General features: G+C 37.7%; 1 protein-coding gene across 15 annotated transcripts in view; it reads left to right on the top strand.

The window, feature by feature from the left end:
- SESTD1 (SEC14 and spectrin domain containing 1) overlaps positions 1-21,520 on the top strand; it is a 262,393-nt gene that overhangs the window by 79,458 nt on the left and 161,415 nt on the right. The window contains exon 1 of one of the 15 annotated variants that reach the window (XM_079923854.1): positions 14,556-14,677. The exons of the other annotated variants lie outside the window; for them this stretch is intronic. The gene's annotated coding sequence lies outside the window, so the exon portion shown is untranslated. Of the gene's footprint in view, positions 1-14,555; positions 14,678-21,520 lie in introns of those variants that run through there. 15 annotated transcript variants of the gene reach the window in all.

Raw genomic sequence — 21,520 nt, 5'->3', positions numbered from 1 at the left:
GAGTTTTATGGTTTCCTGTCTTATATTTAGGTCTTTAATCCAATTTGAGTTTATTTTGTATATGGTGTTAAAGAATGTTCTAATTTCATTCTTTTACACATAGCTGTCCAGTTGTCCCAGCACCATTTATTGAAGAGATTGTCTTTTCTCCATTCTGTATTTTTACCTCCTTTATTGTAGATTAATTGACCATAAGTGTGTGAGTTTATTTCTGAGCTCTCTATTCTGTCTGGTAGATTTTTAATAAGCATTTGCTGATTAGTTTTATGGTAGTGATAGAAAACTGATAGCTCCAGACATACCTCAGTAATATGTGGTGCAAAAATAGTGCTTTGAGCTCCCTATCACCACCCACATGGTAAGAAGTTCTCTCCTATAACTCTGTCTGGTTAGAAATATAAATATGAAGTTCAGATAAAATATGAGAGCTGAAAATATAGCTTGATCACCTTCACATCTCTACTGGAACTATGGATCATATCTACAGGTGTTATGCAAAGATATAGAATGGATAAGATTTCCTAGAGAGAGAGAGTTAAACATTAGAAAAAGGCAACGATGTCATCCCAGAGTGAAACACTTTTTAAGGGGTAGGTCAGCTCAGAGAAGGAGTCTGAGAAGTGGTCTGAGAGGTAGGAAGAAAAGCAGGAGGTAGTGGTAACAGGGGACTCAAGGGAGAACAGAGTTCCAAGAAGGAGGAAGGGTGCTTACCTTATCAAAGGATTTTTTGGATAGAAAATTTAATGTATAGTAGGTTCAAATTGAGACTACAAAGAAAGGAAGTACCAAAGAAAATAACGGAAAGCTTATAGTTAGGGTTGTGGGAAGTTGATAAATTATTTACCGTGTCACTTCCTTTTTCATGAGAAATTGAAGGTAAAATTGTTTAATAAATATACTTGGGGTAAATTTGAAAGTTTGGGACAGCTGCTGTGCAGATGGAAAAAAGAGACAAGTATGAATAAACAGAAATATTTTAGAGAGCTTTGAGAACCCAGGTGAGACTAGAAGATACAAATTGTAGTGGCACCAAATTATGTCACTGTACAAGTTCCTCTAGCAGCTCAGGGGCACCGTAGCAGCAGGGAAAGATTAGAATGAATTCATCCTTACTTACAACACGATGACTTCAAAAAATGAATAGGAAACCAATAATAGCCAAAGTTGGACTTGAAATCCTGTTCAAAAATATCAAAGAAGTATGGAGTATTTTTTTTCCTTATTTTTTTGGCTGCATTGGGTCTTAGTTGCGTCACACGGGATCTTCATTGAGGCATGTGGGATCTTTCGTTACAGTGCACGGTCTCTTTGTTGCAGCACTCAGGCTTTTCTCTAGTTGTGGCATGAGGGTTTTCTCTTCTCTAGTTGTGGCACGTGAGCTTCAGGGAGCATGGGCTCTGTAGTTGCGGTGCGCGGGCTCCAGAGCATGGGCTCTGTAGTTTGCAGCACGCGGGCTCTCTAGTTGAGACACACGTGCTCAGTATTTGTGGCACGCAGGCTTAGTTGCTCCGCGGCATATGGGATCATAGTTCCCAGACCAGGGATTGAACCCGCGTCCCCTGCATTGGAAGGCGGATTCTTTACCACTGGACCACCAGAGAAGTCCCTGGAGTATATTTTAAAGCTTGAACTGGAAGTCAGATAATCTGGATTCTATCACTAGCTCAGCCACTAACTAGCTTTGTGAAGGTTAAGTGACCAGTTTACCTGTCCTTCACCTTTCTGGAACTTAAAACATCTATGAAATAAAAAAATAGAAATGGTTAATTTTAAAGTCTCTTAGAGCTCTAAAATCTGAGGTCTATCTTTGTGATATTCACTTATTTATTTAACAACTCTTTATTGATTATCAGTATGTGCCAACCACTGTTTAAGACATGAATTATAATAATGAACTCCTGAGTTCCTTTTTTACATTCTACAGAGAGAAATCAACAATAAACAAGTTAAATGTATATAAAATTTAAAATAGTAACAGATGAGATGAAAGGACAAAAACCCTAAAATACAGTTGACCCTTAAACAACCAGGGGATTAGGGATGCTGACCTCCACACAGTTGAAAATCTGCATATAACTTATAGTCGGCCCTCTGGATCCATGGTTCCTTTGTATCCTGGGTTCCTCTGCATCCACAGATTCAGCCAACCAGGGATCGTGTGGTACTGTAGTATTTATTATTGAAAAAAAACCTGTGTATAAGTGGACCCACACAATTCCAACCCATGTTGTTCAGGGTCAACTGTAATGTTACAGGAAAGGACTAAAGAGAAGGTACTCTTAGAGAAATAAGGGAAGAACTCTTTTAGGCAATGACATCTGAGCTGTTATATCAATGAAAATGAAAACCAAGAGCCAGCCATGCAAATATTTAAGGGAATAAACACTCCAGGCTGAAGAAACAGCTAGTACACAAGCCCTGGGAGAACCGAGTTTAGTATGTTTGGAGAACAAGAAGGCCAAGAGTGTTTAACCTCTGTGATATCCTTCCCCTGAATTCATATAACTCCAGTATAATCATGAGCAAACATGAAACAAATCCAAACTGAGAGGCATGGGTCATTCCACCAAACACCTGACCAGCATTATTCAAAAGTGTCAAAGTCATAAAAAGTAAGACAAGACTGAGAAAATATGATAGATTTGAGGAGACTGAGGTGCTGTGATGACTAAATACAAGATGGTATTCTGGACTGGAACCTGGAACAGAAAAAAAGACACTTGTGGGAGAACCGGTGAAATCTAAATAAAGTCTGCAGTTTAGTTAATAGCCTTGTACCAGTGTTAATTTCTTAGTTTTGATAAATGTATTAGGGTTATGGATAAGATGCTAACGTTACAGAAAGCTGAGTGAAGGGTGTAGAGGAACTCCCTGCACTCTTTCTGCAACTCATCTGTAAATAAAAAAATTATTTCAAAATAAGTTTTAAAAAGTTGACTTGCAACTTATTTCTTGATAATAAGGCATAGAGGAATTAAAATATGTCAAGTATGATCCACAGTTCAAAAAACTAATAAAACTTTGAACTTTTCAATGAAAAAACAATTGCTTGGATTGATAGGTATGGAAGCAGGAAGACCAGTTAGATTATTCCATATCCCATGTAAAAAATGAGATGGCTTGAATAGTATGGTCACAGTGAAAATGAAGTGATGTCAATAAATTTGGGATATATTTTGGAGGTAGAGCTGACAGGACTAGATGAATGATTAGGTGGCCAGGGGCAGGAGTGAGGATGGTAGGAATGAGAGAAAGAAAAATATCAAGAATTATGCCCAGATTTTTTAACTTAGCAATCAGAGTTTGCAGGTGTCCTTTTCTAAGATAGGGACGTCTACATGAGGAACAGCTTTCCTGGAAGTGGTGATGGAGGATTGTTTCCAGAATTCTTTTTAGGCATGTTGAGTTTAGTGTACTTATTGACACCCCAGGGGAGATAGCAGGTGTGCAGTGAACTCTACAAATCTGGAACCTGAGGGAGGTCAAGTCTGGAGATAAATATTTGGAGGTCATCAAACATAACTGCATTTTAAAGCCACGGGGCAAATGAGATCGTCTAGGGGCAGAAAGTAGTGTTGGTAGAGAAGAGAAGCCTGAATTGCATCACACTCCAATATTTAGAGAACAGGCAGAGGGGAAGGAACTAGAGATGGGAACTGCAGAGTTACAGTGAGGTCGGCAGAAATCAGGAGAGTTGGGCTCAAGAGGACAAGAAGAGGAAGAAGAGAATTGTGGAGTGTGTCAGTCCTGCTGAAAGGAGAAGAGGAGGACAAAGAAGTAATCCCTAGATTTGGCGGCAATGTGGGAAGCGCTGGTGACTTAAAAAGAGGCATTTTAGTGGAATGAAAGGTCAAAAACGCAATGGCAATGGGATTATGGAGCTAGCAAATAATGACTGCTCTTTTCAGTGCATTTGCTGTGAATGGGAAGCAAAGAAATAGGGTTGAGGCAGGAAAGGGATATGTCGTCAAGAATTTTGTTTCGTTTGGTTAAGATGTATGTCCTACAAACTGAACTCAAGCATTGTCCAGAAAAGTTGCTATGGATTGCTATTAATGTCTTCCATCTGTCTCCTAATCCTTGGAAACAAACACTCTTCCTTTCTATGTTGTTTCCTTTCTTTCTGATTATCATAGTTTCTTGGTCATTTTAACCGTAGAACTTGCAATTGTTCAATTCATATCAGTCAGATGAATAAACCAACTTCTTTCCATTTAAAAATTCTTGAAATATATTGAATTAACTTCTAGAGAGAGATTTTAAAGATTTAATCCAAGTATCTTATTTATAGATGAGAAAATTGAAGCACCAAGAGCCTAAGTAGAATGCCTCAGTGATGAATGCAGAAATATAACCAATATTTTTACTGTCTGGGAAGACACACATTTCTCTTCCTTGAATTTACCTCAATATATCTGAACACTTTTCTAATCCCAGGTGCAGTAACCTGCACGTCTGAATGCAATAAAGCATCTTATCCTTAATCACTGAGACTGGAAAGTTGTCATTTTATACCACACCCAAAGCAACTTCTATGAACAATTGATATACCTTTGTTAATACAGTTAATAAATCCTGTGGAATTTTGAATTGGGCAATGAGAAGTATTTCATTACAAATGGTAGGAGATGCTTTGTTCTTACAGGTTATGAGCTCTCTTGTTCAATCATGAGTTCATAGAGAGCAACATGTGACTCTGAATTTTCAATGCCTTCCTCATGGTGGATGTCCAAGAAATCCTTATTTATTGATGGAAAGAATGAATAGAGTAGTTGCTGTTCAGTTTACTTCTTAGAAAACTACATTGTAATTAGGACTCGCAATTCTGGTTCTTGCCTGACTTTCGTTGGTTAGTCTTCTGATTAACATTAATATTCGAGGTTATGTTGTTCATTTCCATGTTTCTTTGATCAGTTCTACATAACAACAGTTTCCTTTCTTCCCTAAGGATTTGTAAAGTTAGGTATCTGTGTATCATCTTCTCTTGTCCTTGATCAAGTAAGAGGCTCAGTATCTAATCATTTTTTTAATCTTGAGATATATTTGGGCATTAATACTAGTGCTAACTTACGAATTAAAAATTGAGAACGTAGTGCTTCTTATAGGCATTATAGAAACATACAAAAATATTTACTTAAAGGAAATATTACTATGTACATCATTTTCTATATGCCTTATAGGATTGTATGGTTCAGTGGCCTAAGCTTTGAGTACAAGGACTGACTTTTAAGTCTGTTTCTGAAGCTCACTGTGTGGAATTGACTTCATCTGGAAAATGAAAAGTGAGTCCTGTCAAATAGTTGTTGTAATGGTGAACCTTTCCAAAACCATCTGAAATATCATTTTAAATAGAAGATAAGAGAAAAACAGTGAAATTCCAGTTGAGGAAACGATACTTAAGAGGATATTCTTTAAATATATTTAATTATAAATTTAGTATAAAAATTTCAAGAGGAAAAAAATTTGTTCTATTTCTAACAGTGTTTTTGAAATATTTTGTAATGTTTGAAGAGATTTGACTCAACCCTTAAGGAAAATCTAAGTTAACAACAATTTAAAGTGATTTTTTAAATTTAAGATGGGGAACAGCTCAAAAGGATAAGCAAAATATTCAAATTCAAGGAATCTAGGATTCCCTGACAACTTATAGGAAAGTTACTTTATTTTCCTGTGATACACTGCACATCTGTAAAATTACTTGTCAGTAAGGACTTTAATAAAGGTAAGCTTTAATGTCAAATAAAGTGCTCTGTGGAAAACTATGGAAATCTGGAATTTTACAATCTAATTTTCCTTTAGAAAGTAAATTAATATCCCACTGGAGACTAGGTCAGTTTTTTATTGGCATGATCCTAGTCATAGCTAAGCCAGATATGAAGAGAATTGAAATGATTAGACTCAGTAGAGCAAATACAAAATATCTAATTGGAAGCATGCAAGGAAATTTATGATGTTTGAGATTTTTCCACTAGAATTAAAGCCTTAAGATATGTGACAGGGTGTGACTCCAAAACTACCAATTCACAACTAATGGCTCCTTTACCACATAAGAACAAGCGGAGCCCAGCCCATATTCAGACTAGTCGCTTTATACTCACACTTGATATGTGTAGCAGTTTCCACTTTACAACTCATGGTAAAATCATAAAAGAGGAGCAGAGATTTTGCCACCACTGAGAAAGTGTCTAATTCTTAGCAAGCACCCACATATGGTGTCTAGAGGCTGCTGCAGACCTTATATTTCCAGAGGTAAAGCGAACAAATCATCCATGGTTTGAAGTTCAGTCCCTGGTTTGTAGTTCAAACCATGCTCAAAAGGTTTTTGAGTTAAACAATGGCTGAAGCCAAGTACAGAAGAGAGGAAAGCCTGGTCAAGAAGACAGACTCTAAACCCACACACATATGGTCACCTTATCTTTGATAAAGGAGGCAGGAATGTACAGTGGAGAAAGGACAGCCTCTTCAGTAAGTGGTGCTGGGAAAACTGGGCAGGTACATGTAGAAGTATGAGATTAGATCACTCCCTAACACCATACACAAAAATAAGCTCAAAATGGATTGAAGACCTAAATGTAAGGCCAGAAACTATCAAACTCATAGAGGAAAACATAGGCAGAACACTCTATGACATAAATCACAGCAAGATCCTTTTTGACCCACCTCCTAGAGAAATGGAAATAAAAACAAAAATAAACAAATGGGACCTAATGAAACTTCAAAGCTTTTGCACAGCAAAGGAAACCATAAACAAGACCAAAAGACAACCCTCAGAATGGGAGAAAATATTTGCAAATGAAGCAACTGACAAAGGATTAATCTCCAAAATTTACAAGCAGCTCATGCAGCTCAATATCAAAAAAACAAACAACTCAATCGAAAAATGGGCAGAAGACCTAAATAGACATCTCTCCAAAGAAGATATACAGACTGCCAACAAACACATGAAAGAATGCTCATTATTAATCATTAGAGAAATGCTCATCATTAATCATTAGAGAAATGCAAATCAAAACTACAATGAGATATCATCTCACACCAGTCAGAATGGCCATCATCAAAAAATCTAGAAACAATAAATGCTGGAGAGGGTGTGGAGATGGGAACCCCATTTTTTTTTTTTTTCTTGCACTGCTGGTGGGAATGTGAATTGGTACAGCCACTATGGAGACCAGTATGGAGCTTCCTTAAAAAACTACAAATAGAACTACCATATGACCCAGCAATCCCACTACTGGGCATATACCCTGAGAAAACCATAATTCAAAAAGAGTCATGTACCAAAATGTTCGTTGCAGCTCTATTTGCAATAGCCCGGAGATGGAAACAACCTAAGTGTCCATCATCGGATGAATGGATAAAGAAGATGTGGCACATATATACAATGGAATATTACTCAGCCATAAAACGAAACGAAATTGAGCTATTTGTAATGAGGTGGATGGACTTAGAGTCTGTCATACAGAGTGAGGTAAGTCAGAAAGAGAAAGACAAATACCGTATGCTAACACATATATATGGAATTTAGGGAAAAAAAAATGTCATGAAGAACCTAGGGGTAAGACAGGAATAAAGACACAGACCTACTAGAGAATGGACTTGAGGATATGGGGAGGGGGAAGGGTAAGCTGTGACAAAGCGAGAGAGTGGCATGGACATATATACACTACCAAATGTAAAATAGATAGCTAGTGGGAAGCAGCCGCATAGCACAGGGAGATCAGCTCAGTGCTTTGTGACCACCTAGAGGGGTGGGATAGGGAGGGTGGGACGGAGGGAGACGCAAGAGGGAAGAGATGTGGGAACATATGTATATGTATAGCTGATTCACTTTGTTATAAAGCAGAAACTAACACACCATTGTAAAGCAATTATACTCCAATAAAGATGTAAGAAAAAAAAAAGATTCAAGAGCAGTGAGACTAAAAAGATTGTCTTCTAGCGTTTTGGAATTTTCTAAATACGAAGATTCAATATACAGTTGAGCCTTGAACAATATGGGTTTGCACTGTGTGTATCCACTTATATTGGGATTTTTTTCATTAGTAGTGCTACAGTGTCACACAATTCACAGTTGATTGAATCCATGGATAAGGAGGGCAGACTGTAAATTGTACTTGGATTTTCAACTGGGCAGAGAGTCTGAGCCCCTAACCCCTACATTGTTCAAGAGTCAACTCTGCATCATGTATACCAAATGGCTTCTCTGATGCTTGGAGAAGCATCTTTGTAAGGTGACAGTTAGAGGCCTTCTAGGGTTCCACTGATGGTTTTGAGGTAAAAACCAGATGATAACATTCTTTTAGGCTTCAACTTGTGCTTTTCAGTGTGCCTGGTTGAGAGTGGGTGGGTGAAAATTTTATAGATGTTTTTGTATCATTTTACAGTTCTTCATTTTATATTTTTAATTGTGGGAAAGCTGTGTGCAAACCAAATTATATTTTAAATGTACTCATTGAGCATGTTGAACAAAGAGATACAAGCGTGTATTCTCTGGTAAATTCAGCAATCACCCTGCAGTCTCCTTTGTGTGAATCTACACGTTCATAATTGGGTTTGATTAAAACCATGTCCACGTGCCTTATTAAATTCAGTATTTGTATAACAATTTTACTTCTTTGATGGCAAATCACTAATTACTTCTTCCAATTCTCCTTTGAGGTTGAGAGGGAAGCATTATTAATCCAATGTTGTCTCTATATATGATTAACTAAACCACTTTGGCTCAAATGAAAGCTAGTTATTGTCTCCCTATCATACTAATACAAAGTGTTGGAATACATAAATAGGTGAATTCAAATTGTCAGAGGTTTACCTTTAAAACTGGATTTCCGGGCTTCCCTGGTGGCGCAGTGGTTGAGAGTCCGCCTGCCAATGCAGGGGACATGGGTTCATGCCCCGGTCTGGGAAGATCCCACATGCCGCGGAGCGGCTGGGCCCGTGAGCTATGGCCGCTGAGCCTGCGCGTCTGGAGCCTGTGCTCCGCAACGGGAGAGGCCACAACAGTGAGAGGCCCGCGTACCACAAAAAAAAAAAAAAAAAAAAAACTGGATTTCTGTACTACTAACACCGTAATGTTCATTCTTTACCAATAGAAGTGAATAGAAACATCATACTGAAAATATTTATACTATGTACGAATCTAGTATATAGTACATGGGCTGTCAAACTGTGGCCCGCAGGGCAGATCCAGCCCACCATTTGTTTCTGTATGACCCACAAAGGTGTCCTTTACATTTTTTAATGCTTGAAAAAATTCAACAGAAAAATAATATTTTGTCACACATAAAAATTATATGAAATTTCAATTTAATTGTCCATAAAAAAGTTTTATTGGTATACAGCCACAGTCCTCATTTATATACTGTCTGTGGCTGCTTTCACGCTGCAAAGGTAGAGGTAATTTTGACAAACTGTCTGACCTGCGAAAGCTAAAATATTTACTAGCTGACCCTTTACAAAAAAAATTCACTGAAACCTTACATATAATGTATGAAGTGATTTGCATCCCAATAGTAAATAGCCCAACAATGAAGAACAGTATTCATGTTTGATTAAAATGAAACACAAAAGAAAACAAAGTTGTCTGAGATTGAAATATGTTTAAAGTATGTGGACATGTAAGATCTAATATTCCAAAGAGAAAAGATTCATGTTGAGAGAGTAGATACACAGGTGATTTTAAAATGAAGTTAATTCCCCTTTTGACAAAATAAAAATATTGAATTATAAATAGATGTAGAAATGAATCTGTACATCATTTTCATTTTGGGGCACTTTGACTTATGATACAAATTTCTTTTGGCTGTAACTCAAAAAAGCAAAGGACAGAAAAGGGTAAAGAGGTAACTCCAGAATATGGAGAGATAAATGATAACACAATTAGTAACACAACTGAGTGAGTTACAATAGAAGACACATGTTTAGTGAAGTTGTTAAATGCCTCCTGAATTCCATACATCTGCACAGTTTTTCAACGTTTAGTTCTATTTTGGAAGTGTTGGCTTTCTTTCTGATAATGACTATAGACTAAAGAAATAATTTTGTATTCTACTAAGTGTAGTAGACATTTTACAGTACTATCTGGATAATCAGCATGATTCCTCAACCTGTTTAACAAGACTGACACTAAGCTGAGGCCACACCTGGACTTCTGAGGTAGAGCAGTGTTCTCAGATAGCAGAGTTTAGAATTATACGTATTTTCATGCAAAGAACGCTAGTCAATCAGGAGGGGAAATAAGATCACTTCTTGTGCATTGACTATACTTACTTGAAAATAATATTTCTAATATTTCTTCAGTCACACCCTGATTGATCCTATAATTCTAAATGTCCTTGCATGTTGTGGTCTTTCGACACACTCAGATTACCTCCAGTAAATTACGGTAAGGTAATATGTGGCAACAAAGAGAACAGGAATTCTCACTGAGGGAATAAGAGTGGCATTACAGGAGGGCCCCAAGGAGACAGGAGAGAGGCTTGGCTAACCAGAGCACCTACAGCAGCTCCCGGAATAAGGCAAGGGCGACTGCATCAGCACCACAGGCACTGCACACCCTTCCTTGATGGTGGCTCACTTCCTTCTGCTGTTGTTTCTGTGGCTTTTGCCACAAATTGCTCAATTCCCAACAGGTATTAACCTTCAGGATTCAGAAGCAAGAATCAGAGTTCCTGGAAAGTCTCAGGAATTCCTAAAATCATAGGTTACCTACGTTTTCCATTCCACTTTACTTATGTGCTGTTAGGTAATAATAAATGATCATAATAATAGACAATCATTTTTCTGTGCTAGAATTATACAAGAATTCTCAAAAGTTTTTCTATAAAAAATAATTAAAAATTGGGGTTCCCAGAGCTTCCCTAGTGGCGCAGTGGTTGAAAGTCCGCCTGCCAATGCAGGGGACACGGGTTCGTGCCCCGGTCTGGGAGGATCTCACATGCCGCGGAGCGGCTGGGCCCGTGAGCCATGGCCGCTGAGCCTGCGCGTCCGGAGCCTGTGCTCCGCAACGGGAGAGGCCACAACAGCGAGAGGCCTGCATACCGCAAAAAAAAAAAAAAAAAAAAAAAAAAATTGGGGTTCCCATTATTACGGGCCTAATATACTAATATGTAAATATATATAACATGTAAATATATAATAACATGAAAATATATAAAAGTATATAAAATATAAATATACATAAAGTATAAATATGTAAATATATATAGCAAAAATATAAAATATTTAAAAATATTCTCTACCTGATTATAAAAAAGACACTAAAAGAAGGCAAGATAACACAAAGTAAATGTCAAATAAAAGCAATTAAAAAAATAGAATGACAAATATTTAATATTTAAAATTATTATTCTTAAAGTAAAACTTCAAAATCCGCCTAGAATTAATTGCCTGTTCAACGTAGAAATTTTTCATTTATTTTGCATTGATATTGGTCAACTTGCTAAAAGTGTGTGTCCAAAAGTATCCTCAAGTTGGGTATTAGGGTACTTTTGTTTCATAAAATTCATGTCTTTGTTTAAGGATGAAAATATTTTGTCTGCTTGCCCTGATTTTGGTTTAGCTGTTGAAATCAATATTGCTTTTGATAATTCAGATCTTGGATCTTTTTCTGATTTCCTATAACAGTATTCCACAACATAACACATCTTTTTCTCTCAGTATTTTTCTGTTATAGTATTTACAAAGATCTGTAGCTTATGGTAAATATTTCAACACTGAAAACACCAGCAAACATTATTAGGTCATATTCAAGTCATCTAACATTCAGCTCTCCTAGCAAGGTTCATAACACTTCATAGGATTATGCATGAAAATTGCCAATTTAAGGACTCATTTTGCTTCCAAAACTTATTTCTTGGAACACTTCTCACAGAATTTGTATTAAATGTATATGCATATAAACTTCTTAATTTCTTTTAATTTGCAAGAATAACTCATTAACAAGAGATGGAGCCACAGAAATACACTTATAACTTAGCCACAGCTACAAGCAGGAGTGACTGGTTGGATTGTAACCACTGTACTTCTACATGTTCCTGTCCTGTTCCCAGAAATGATAACCGTAACTTTTGACTCCACATGTCAGCATTTCCTGTTCCTTTCTGTTCAGCTTTACATCAGTGGCTTCCATGTATCCAGTGATATCTCCAGGTTGATTTTTCAGCTTTAATTCTTCACAGGAGAATTGTAATACTTGTCCCTGTGTTCTCAGTTTCTCAACTGATTTTTGCTAGGGATTCAGCATTAAAAAAACACACAGATTTCCTAAGAAATGCTGGGAAAGAATGTCCACAAGGAAATACTATGACCAGCCAATTCCCCTCTCTCTATTGATGCATCTTTATTGGGCCTCATAGCACTTACTTACTCAGAGCTTTCTACTTGCCTTTAGAATGTGTTCTCTAACTGGCCCAGTTCATATCTATTATCACCTTTTTAGACTGTACTATTCTTTCCAGGCTGTTCTTAGATCAGATGCTTATCTCTGGTCCAACTAGCTGTGACTTGGAGGAAATGAGGTCAAAGACCTGTAAACTGCTGCCTCAGCTCCAGGTTAGGAGTAGGGCAGCTTTTCCTCAAACAGAATTTATAGGTAAGCTGGGCACAGTGATTAATTGGTGTAATACTATCCCTGTGACTTGCTACAGCTTCCTTTTAGGGAAAATACTGCCTGTAAACTGAAATAACAAAATACCATTGCCTTGTGAAGAGTGGATGCCCTTACCCTGTAGCTTGTTTTGTTCTTCAACTCCTATATACATACTGAAGACTAAAATTGAGGCAGAGCTTAACTGCTCTGCCAAATAAAAGAGAGGAGAAGGCATATAGGATTTGAGTATTCGGGGAGGGAAACCCAGAAGACAGGACCTAGGGAAGGTAAGGACAATGTGAAGAGAAGAATCCAGGAAAAAGGAATTCCTCTTGGTGGCACGACCAGGGAAGGGACTTTAAAATCAACAAACAAAAAAAAACAAAAGTAGGAATTGGGTGTCTTTTTTTCCAGCGACATATTCTCTCCCATTGGTTTATTTCCTTTCATTCTTTTCCCTCTTTGCTTTTTTATATTGTTATAAGATGGTATTAAAACGGAGACTTTTGGTTGACCTCAAAAATCTCTTCTCCCTTCTTCTGTGGTGATAGAGCCCCTGACTTTTTGGGTACACACATGGCCATCCAGATTGAAGACTACATTTCCCAGCTATCCTTGCAGTGAGGAAGGGCCACTTGGCTGAGTTCAGACCAGAGGGATCTAAGCAGGTGGAAGAGTCATGTAGCAACTTCTGGGAATCATAAACATGCCTCAGAAACAGCATGAGTGCCCTTTACCTTTTTTCCTTTTATCTCTTTCTTCATCCTACTGCCTGATATTTCCATCTTCAGCTTTGAGGTTGAGTCCATGCATAGCAGAACAACAAAAGTAGTATCTGCGTGTTATTATATACTATAATATTATATATTATACTATACCAGCCTTGGACAGCCAGATGGACTTTCATTTAACAGAGAAATAAACTTCTATCTACTTTAACCCACTGTTATTTAGGAGTTTCTTCACACACATTGTACTTAAGTAATATAGTTGCATGGATTTTGCTGTAATCCACCCTTTTCATTTAACACTATATGATACATTTTTTTTGTTGCCAAATATTGTTTGTAACTGCTATAGACTGAGTGGTTGTGTCCCTACAATTCATTTGCTAAAATCCTAACCCCAATGTGATGGTATTAAAAGGAGGGGCTTTTGACAGGTGATTACATCATGAGGAACTCTCATGAATGGGATTAGTGTCGTTATAAAAGGGACCCCAGAGAGCTCCCTCACCTCCTTCATCACTGATCTTGACAGCATCTGGAATTGTGAGAAATAAATATCTGTTGTTTATAAACCATCCGATCCATGGTATTCTGTTATAGCAGCCTGAACAGATTAAGACAGTAATCATAATTTTTAATGGCTGTTTACAATTTCATCTCATAAATGTGTCACAGTTTATATAAGCAATTCCCCATTATTGAATGTTTATGTTGGCATTAATTAATTAATTTATTTAGCTCTAAAAACTCCCTAGTTTTAATATACTCATCCTTACTAGAAACACTAGTATATAGTACAAGATGGCTATCTGGTTAGCATGATACTATTTATTCAATTTCTTTCTCATCCCATTTTTATTTGTGCTGCTGCTGGTATCTGATATTAAATTCTTATACCATTAATTTCTGTTTTATTTATTCTATTCCATTCTTAGGCTAATACTCTATTTTAATTATCATACCTATAAAATGACCTAACTACAAATAATATGTTAAAATACTTATGACTTTCCTTTTTTACTTAGGTCAGTCTATTTTACCCATATGTCTTATAACTATGGTATCATTTTTAGAGCTGAATCTGTTATTCAAAATCAATACTACTAATAAAGATACGTTGCTTCCTCTCTAAACAGTATTTATTTCACAGCTCCTTCAAATGTATTGTTTCATTTGAGTTCTAAATGGAGCTATTATGACATTATTCATGTTAGCCGTATTCAACGACTCTGTCTCCCAAAATTTGAAACTGGAGGATTTTAAAAAGAGGTTACAATCAAGCTCTCTGAAATTGTTCTGAAATGCTCCTAAGGAGACAGCTGTCAGCTCCTTTGGCCAGAGCCCCCAGCGTTTGCTTCAGGTTATTGATGGTGTTCAGCAGTCAGGTCAGAGCCCGTTAGACTCTCGCTAACTTTGGTTGCAGCTGTTTGCAGTCATGCTGAGCATGTGAGGTCCAGCAGCACAGACCATCAAAAAACTCTTCCCCGCCTGCTTTAAAAATAAATCCGTATAAAGTAGAACAAATAATTGAAGCTTTGTAACTTTTCAGCTTGGGGACTCAACTCTGATCTTAAGTTGATGAAGCATTAGTAGATCTGCTTAGAAAAGAAGTGAAAGGCTGTTGTTTGAATAATAAAACATGAGAGAGACATTTTAAAAGATTTTCAGTTTGTACTGCTGACAGCAGGATGACATACCATACTCAGAGTTCATTGGACTTCTCAGAATAGCATCTATTATGTGCAAAGAGATATGGAAAGAATATATTCTGTACTTTAAGTGCTTTAAGTACCAATAAGATGTGGTTCAAGTATGATAAGACAAGAAATTCAAGCAATTTCTAAGATCATGTATTTTTTAGAAAAGCTTAAGTGCCAACTAGATTAGCTTGGAAATGTATAACTATATATCCATAAAATACTTAGCTTGTGGGAAGCAGCAGCATAGCACAGGGAGATCAGCTCGGTGCTTTGCGATGACCTAGAGGGGTGGGATAGGGAGGATGGGAGGGAGGCTCAAGAGGGAGGGGATATGGGGATGTAGGTATGCATATGGCTGATTCGCTTTGTTGTGCAACAGAAACTAACACAGTACTGTGAAGCAATTATACTCCAATAAAGAACTGTTTAAAAAAATCAAATGTGTTTTAAAATGTTATGAAGAAAAACTTATAGCCACTCTAATCAGTAGCAAGAAAGTAAAATGGAAGTCTTATAAAGTGCTGTGTAGCTACCGTTAAGAAATTCCATAGAAATTAACTTTTACATTGTGGCAGCCCAAAACAGAAAAATGGATTATGTGGGGATAACGATCAGATTGGAAAGGAATCGTCAAGGGCACTTATCGAGCCACGAAATAGTTATAGCTTAAGTCAAGCTGCTTAAGTCAGCATGTTTATGCACACCGTATATGCTTAGTCCTATGCTTATAAAGTCATAGGGGCTTTATGAACAAAAACACAAAAATAAGCAGTAGAAAGGTGGCTCTAAGTCAGTTTCCCAGGTTGGTTCCATCAGAACAAATTGCCACAGGATACGAGCACATGTGCCATGAACAAAGTGTTCCATGCTTATGTCGTTTAAGGAAATGCTAAGCACATTTCTACATTGCAGGACTTCTCTGAGCCTTCAATAGACCAAGATAGATTGTGCACCTCAAAAAGGGCTTTAGGAGGCAGCAATTTCCCAAACTTACTTGACCTCTACTGAGATGACCTATTTCAGTCTCCTAGAACACTGGTTTGGACAATGCAGCTAAAAAGAAACATGTAGTTATTCAGACTTCCCCCCACCAGAAGTCAGACATGCCAAGAGAGCAAATGAACACTTTCTTTGATATCTTGCAGACAGAAAATTTGGGACTCTGGTTCTGGGGAATTGTGGGATAGCTTTTTAACATCCAAAGAGTATATAAAAATTGCCTTAAAACAGTAGACGGGAACTCAGGGTTCCATTATAAAGTACTTCATTTGTTCCATTTGTAAAATCGAATTTTAGATCTCGGAAAGATATTCTTAAAATAACACCTCATTTAGCCAATCCTCTGATTTTACAGATGGAGAAGTAGAGGCCCAAATCAGTTAAGTGGTTTATCCGGGATTATTCAATTAGTTAGGACTCTAGTGTGGGATGAGAGCCCAGTTCTGATAGCACTTGTGACATTCTCTCTTCATCTCATAACTCCCCTACAACAGGTCAGTTATTTTTTTTCAATTAAACACATAAAGAAAAAAATTGAAATTCTTCCTTTACTCAACCCTTCATCCCACAGCTCTCTCCAGAGTTAATAGTTTTGTTGCCTTGTTATTTTGTGCCCAGATATCTGTACTTCCCTAATTTATTCAAAACTGTATTGTCCATCTGTAAATTTATTCAGTGACCATTCAGTGGGCACTGACTCTGTGCCAGCCATACACAATTTGAGTCTCTGCTCTCAAATTGCTCAGTCTAGTATGAGAGAGAGAACATTCTCTGATAAGTGCCATGACAGAAGTTAGGGAACTTAAGGGTCACATTTCTTGAATTGTGAGACATCAAGGGAAATTTTCTAGAAGGGACAAAATCTTAACTGAGTCTCTTTGGGGGCAAGTAGGTGTAAGGCAGATAAATAATGGATGACTGTTTTGAGAGCAGCACAGAAAAAGCATAGAAGCAGGGAAAGTATGTAGTATGTCTGACTGCTGATAGGGAATGTGGCAGGGAAATAAGTTTGGAGACACAGAGAAACACCAGATCATGAAAGGCCTTGTATACAATGCTAATGATCTGTATCTCACATGTTAAAAAAGATCTAACTGGAAGCAATGTAGAGAAAGGATTAGAGTGAAAGGAGGCAAGAGGCTATGGCAGTGGTCCAAGGAAAAAGTGATGAGGGCCTGAAATATGACACAGGAACGAGAATAGAAGCATAAAGCCTTTCCTCCCAAGAGAATGAATGCGGCCTGGAACTAGGAGATGAAAGTGAGAATGGAGAGTGGATTGTGTGGGATTTATTTTAGAGATAATATCCCAGGCTTGCTACTAGACGAGATGGTATGGGTGTAGACAGAGAGAGGGAGGAATTGAAGATAACTTCCAGTTTTCTGCTTAAACATCTAGGTAGATGACATTACCCTGCTCTGAGCTACAGAAATAGGAGACAAGCAGGATTAGGAGAAAATATGTTTTGGACATGTTAAGTGAGACATTCAAGAGAATGACAAGTTGACAATTGGATGTGTGCATGTTGAGTGCAGAGGAGAGGTTTTGGGCTAGAGATATTAATCTGGAAATCCTAAGCAATAGTATAGGTACCGTGTTTAAAGTTATTAAATGGATGAGCTTCTTTCTGAGGAACATGCACAGAAAGAAGAGTAGGTTTAAAACACAGAATATTGAAGGCAGGAAAAGAAGAAGACACCAACCAAGGAGACCTAAGAATGATCCAAGAGATGGGAGTGATGTAAGATGAGAACTGATATGTCTATGGACTTATAAACTAGGAGCTCAGGGGGTGAGGGATAAACAGGCGAAGAAAACAGAGATTTAAGAAATACAGGAGAAAGAGGTGCAAGTCTGGAGTTGGCTGGGAAATAGGCAATGATTGAAAGTGGGTAGGGTCACAGATAAACTTGACTTGGGAGGGCAGGAAATTGGGGATTTTTCACCCATGAAAATCCTATCTTTTCTCTGTAAAATAGAAGCAATTTTATTTTCTGAAACAAGGAGAGGGTATTGTACTTCAGAGGATTTAACTAGACTAGGAAAGATTTACAAGTAAATGTTGCAGGGAATGAATGAGGGAGCCCATCCACAGTGGACTCAGAATGATGTGCACCACTGATGGTCCAGCTATAGCGGAACTCCAAGATGCTGAGGGGTCACTGGTCCATTCTTTTTAAATGTATAGGAGGCAAAGATTGGCTTTTAAGCAAAGAGCTAATTTTTATAGAGAACTGATGAGCTTCTGGGCTAGTCTAATTTTTGGTTAATTACCCACACCTCAGGTAAGCCTGCACAGTAAAGTTCAGCAATCGTAACTCAGAATGTCACTATTCACTTGATACTGCTGATACCTGAAGTACAGTCTGTGTGCAGAAGAGGAAGTAAGTAGCCTTAATCCTGTGAACTTGAAGATCAAAGTTAGCCAAGGGTCATAGTCTCAAGATAATATATATCATTGCATTGTGACTTTATCTGATTAGATGATTGATATTTTTACCTACCTTGTTGAATACTGTCAACCTAAAATTTAGTCATATGAAAATTCTTTTCTAATAGTTAGGAAGGTTTGTTTGTTTTTTTAGCTACAACTGGACCCCACAGTATAAAATGGAAACACTAAAGAGTGTGATAATGCTTTTAGGCATGACTGTGTTTGTGGGGGGAGAAAAGTAATAAAGAGTGAAAAAGTCCACTTAAGGGGGAAATTTAAGACTAAATCAAAGAAATTTTGAAATGAGACATTAATTATTCTCCCATTATTTATTTGTATAAACAATATATGAATATATATGTAGATATACTTCCTACTGTAACTTTGGGAATCTTAAAAAAGTTGAGATTAGAGGGCAGTAGTGTATGGGGCTGTAACACATTGAATTGGAAATCAATATTCCTCTAAAAGGCAGTGCAAGATAGCAGTTATGAGCACAGGCTTTGGGGTCAGACTGCCTGGGTTCACATTCTATTACATCATTCCTAGCACAAGAACCTTGAACAAGTTATTTAATCTCTTTATCATTCTGTTTTCTAATCTGTAAAATGGGGGTCATTTAAATAGCATCTATCTCATGGGGTTTTTATGAAAATTAAATGAGATAATCCATGTGTAGTGATACTTTGTAAATACTCAATAAATACTAGCATAGACCTTTGAATTTTTTTCCAATTTCTGGATTAAACAATACAGACATTCTTATATGATAGGAGATATATTTTGAAATACATTAAATTAATTTGAGAACATACATTATCAAAGAAAATATACTGTCAGCTATGAGCGAAAGTCAAACATCCTGTTTCATTTACTCATTCAATATTCAACAAATATTTATTGAGCAGCTACTAGGAGCCAAACAGTATTCCAAGTGTTTGGCACAGGGGATAAATCAGGGAATGACCACAAAAAGCAAAGATCACTGTTGTTGTGGAGCTTAAATTTTAGCAGGGGAGATAGTCAATAAAAAATAAACACAGTAAATGAATAATTTTAGAGTGTGCTGGAAGGTGATTAGTGCTATTAAAGCAAACAACAAAAAAATGGTAGAGAGGAGTAAAGGGGATCGTGAGTGGAGTTGGGAGGTTGAGAATGGAGGGGGGACAAAGCGAGGTTGTGATCACGATTAAAAAAGGGGCAGAGGGCTTCCCTGGTGGCGCAGTGGTAGAGAGTCCGCCTGCCGATGCAGGGGACACGGGTTCGTGCCCCGGTCCGGGAAGATCCCACATGCCGCGGAGCGGCTAGGCCCGTGAGCCATGGCCGCTGAGCCTGCGCGTCTGGAGCCTGTGCTCCGCAACGGGAGAGGCCACAACAGTGAGAGGCCCGCGTACCGCAAAAAAAAAAAAAAAAAAAAGACAGGAAATAAGTGTTGGCAAGGATGTGGAGAAAAGGGTACCCTCGTGCACTGTTGGTGGGATAGTAAGTTGGTGCATCCACTATGCAAAACAGTATGGAGGTTCCCCAAAAGATTAAAAATAAAACTGCCATATGATCCAGCAATTTTACTTCTGGATATTTACCCCCCAAAACCCCAAAATACTAATTCAAAAAGATACATGCACACCTGTGCATATATGCAGCATTATTTACAATAGCCAAGGTAGGGAAGCAACCTAAGTGTCCATCCATAGATGAATGGATAAAGAAGATGTGATACACACACACACACACACACACACACACACACACACACACACACACACACGTACACACACACACGCACGCACGCAGGAATATTAGCCATAAAAAATGAAATTTGCTATTTGTGACAATTCAGATGGATCTAGAGGATATTATGCTAAGGGAAATAAGTCAGACAGAGAAAGACAAATACTGTATGATCCCACTTACAGTGGAATCTATACAAACAAACAAACAAAACAAAAGGAAAACAGACTCATAGATGCAGAGAAAAATGGGTGGTTGCCAGAAGGTGGGGGAGTAGGAGGGTGGGCGAAGTAGGTGAAGGGGATTAAGGTATACAAACCTCCAGTTACATAATAAGTCATGGGGATGTAATACACAACATAAGAAATGTGTATGGTCAATAATATTGTAATAACTTAGTATGGGGACGGTTGGTTACTCGACTTACTACAGTGATCATTTCATAACGTATGCAAATGTCAAATCATTATGTAGTATATCTGAAACTAAATACTGAATATCAACTATATTTCAATTTTTAAGATACTAAAAATAAAACTGCTATACTGCTTTTAAAAAATTAAGTAATCAGGGTAGGGTTTATTGAAAATGTAACATTACAAAAAAACAAAACAAAACACTTGAAGAAAGTAAGAAAGGGAGTTTCAGGGATTGTATAGTTTGCTCGCGGTGCCGTAATGAAGTACCACAGAATGGGTCACTTAACAGAAATTTATTATTTTCTCTCAATTCAGGAGGTTAGAAGTCCAAGATCAAAGTGTCAGCAGGGTTGTTTTTTTCTGAGCCTCTCACCTCAGCTTATAGATGGCCATCTTCTCCCCGTGTTTTCACACAGCCTTCCCACTCTGCATGTCTGTGTTCAAATTTCCTCTTATAAGGTGGATTAGGGTCCACCTTATTTGCCTCATTTTTAACTTAATCACCTCTTTAAAGGTCCTATCTCCAAACAGTCACATGCTGAGGTATTAGGGGTTAGGATTTCAACAAATGAATTTGGGGGAGACACAATTCAGCCCATAGTAGGGATATTTCACAAAGAGAAAACAGCTAGTACAAAGGCCCTAAAATGGGAATTTACTAGAGTTATTTGAGGAACAGCAGGGGCTAGTGTGGAGTGGAGTAGGTGAGGATAGAGGGGAAGGGGGATTAGGTAGGGCCTTGCAGGCCATTTTAAGATCTTGATGTGTTGCTCTGAGTGAAATGGAAAATCGTGACCGGGCTTTCAGTGGGGTAGTGACACATTTACTTTATATTCTAAGTCACTGGCTGCTGTGTTGAGAATAGGCCACCAGGAATAAGAGGAGCAGGGAGACCAGCTAAGAGCCTCCACCATGAGCCA

The sequence above is a fragment of the Stenella coeruleoalba genome (assembly GCF_951394435.1).
Source record: "Stenella coeruleoalba genome assembly, chromosome: 6".
In the NCBI taxonomy this organism is placed as follows: Eukaryota; Metazoa; Chordata; class Mammalia; order Artiodactyla; family Delphinidae; genus Stenella; species Stenella coeruleoalba.
The sequence above is the reverse complement of the archived record's forward strand: the minus strand, read 5'-3'. Positions and strand labels throughout refer to the sequence as shown.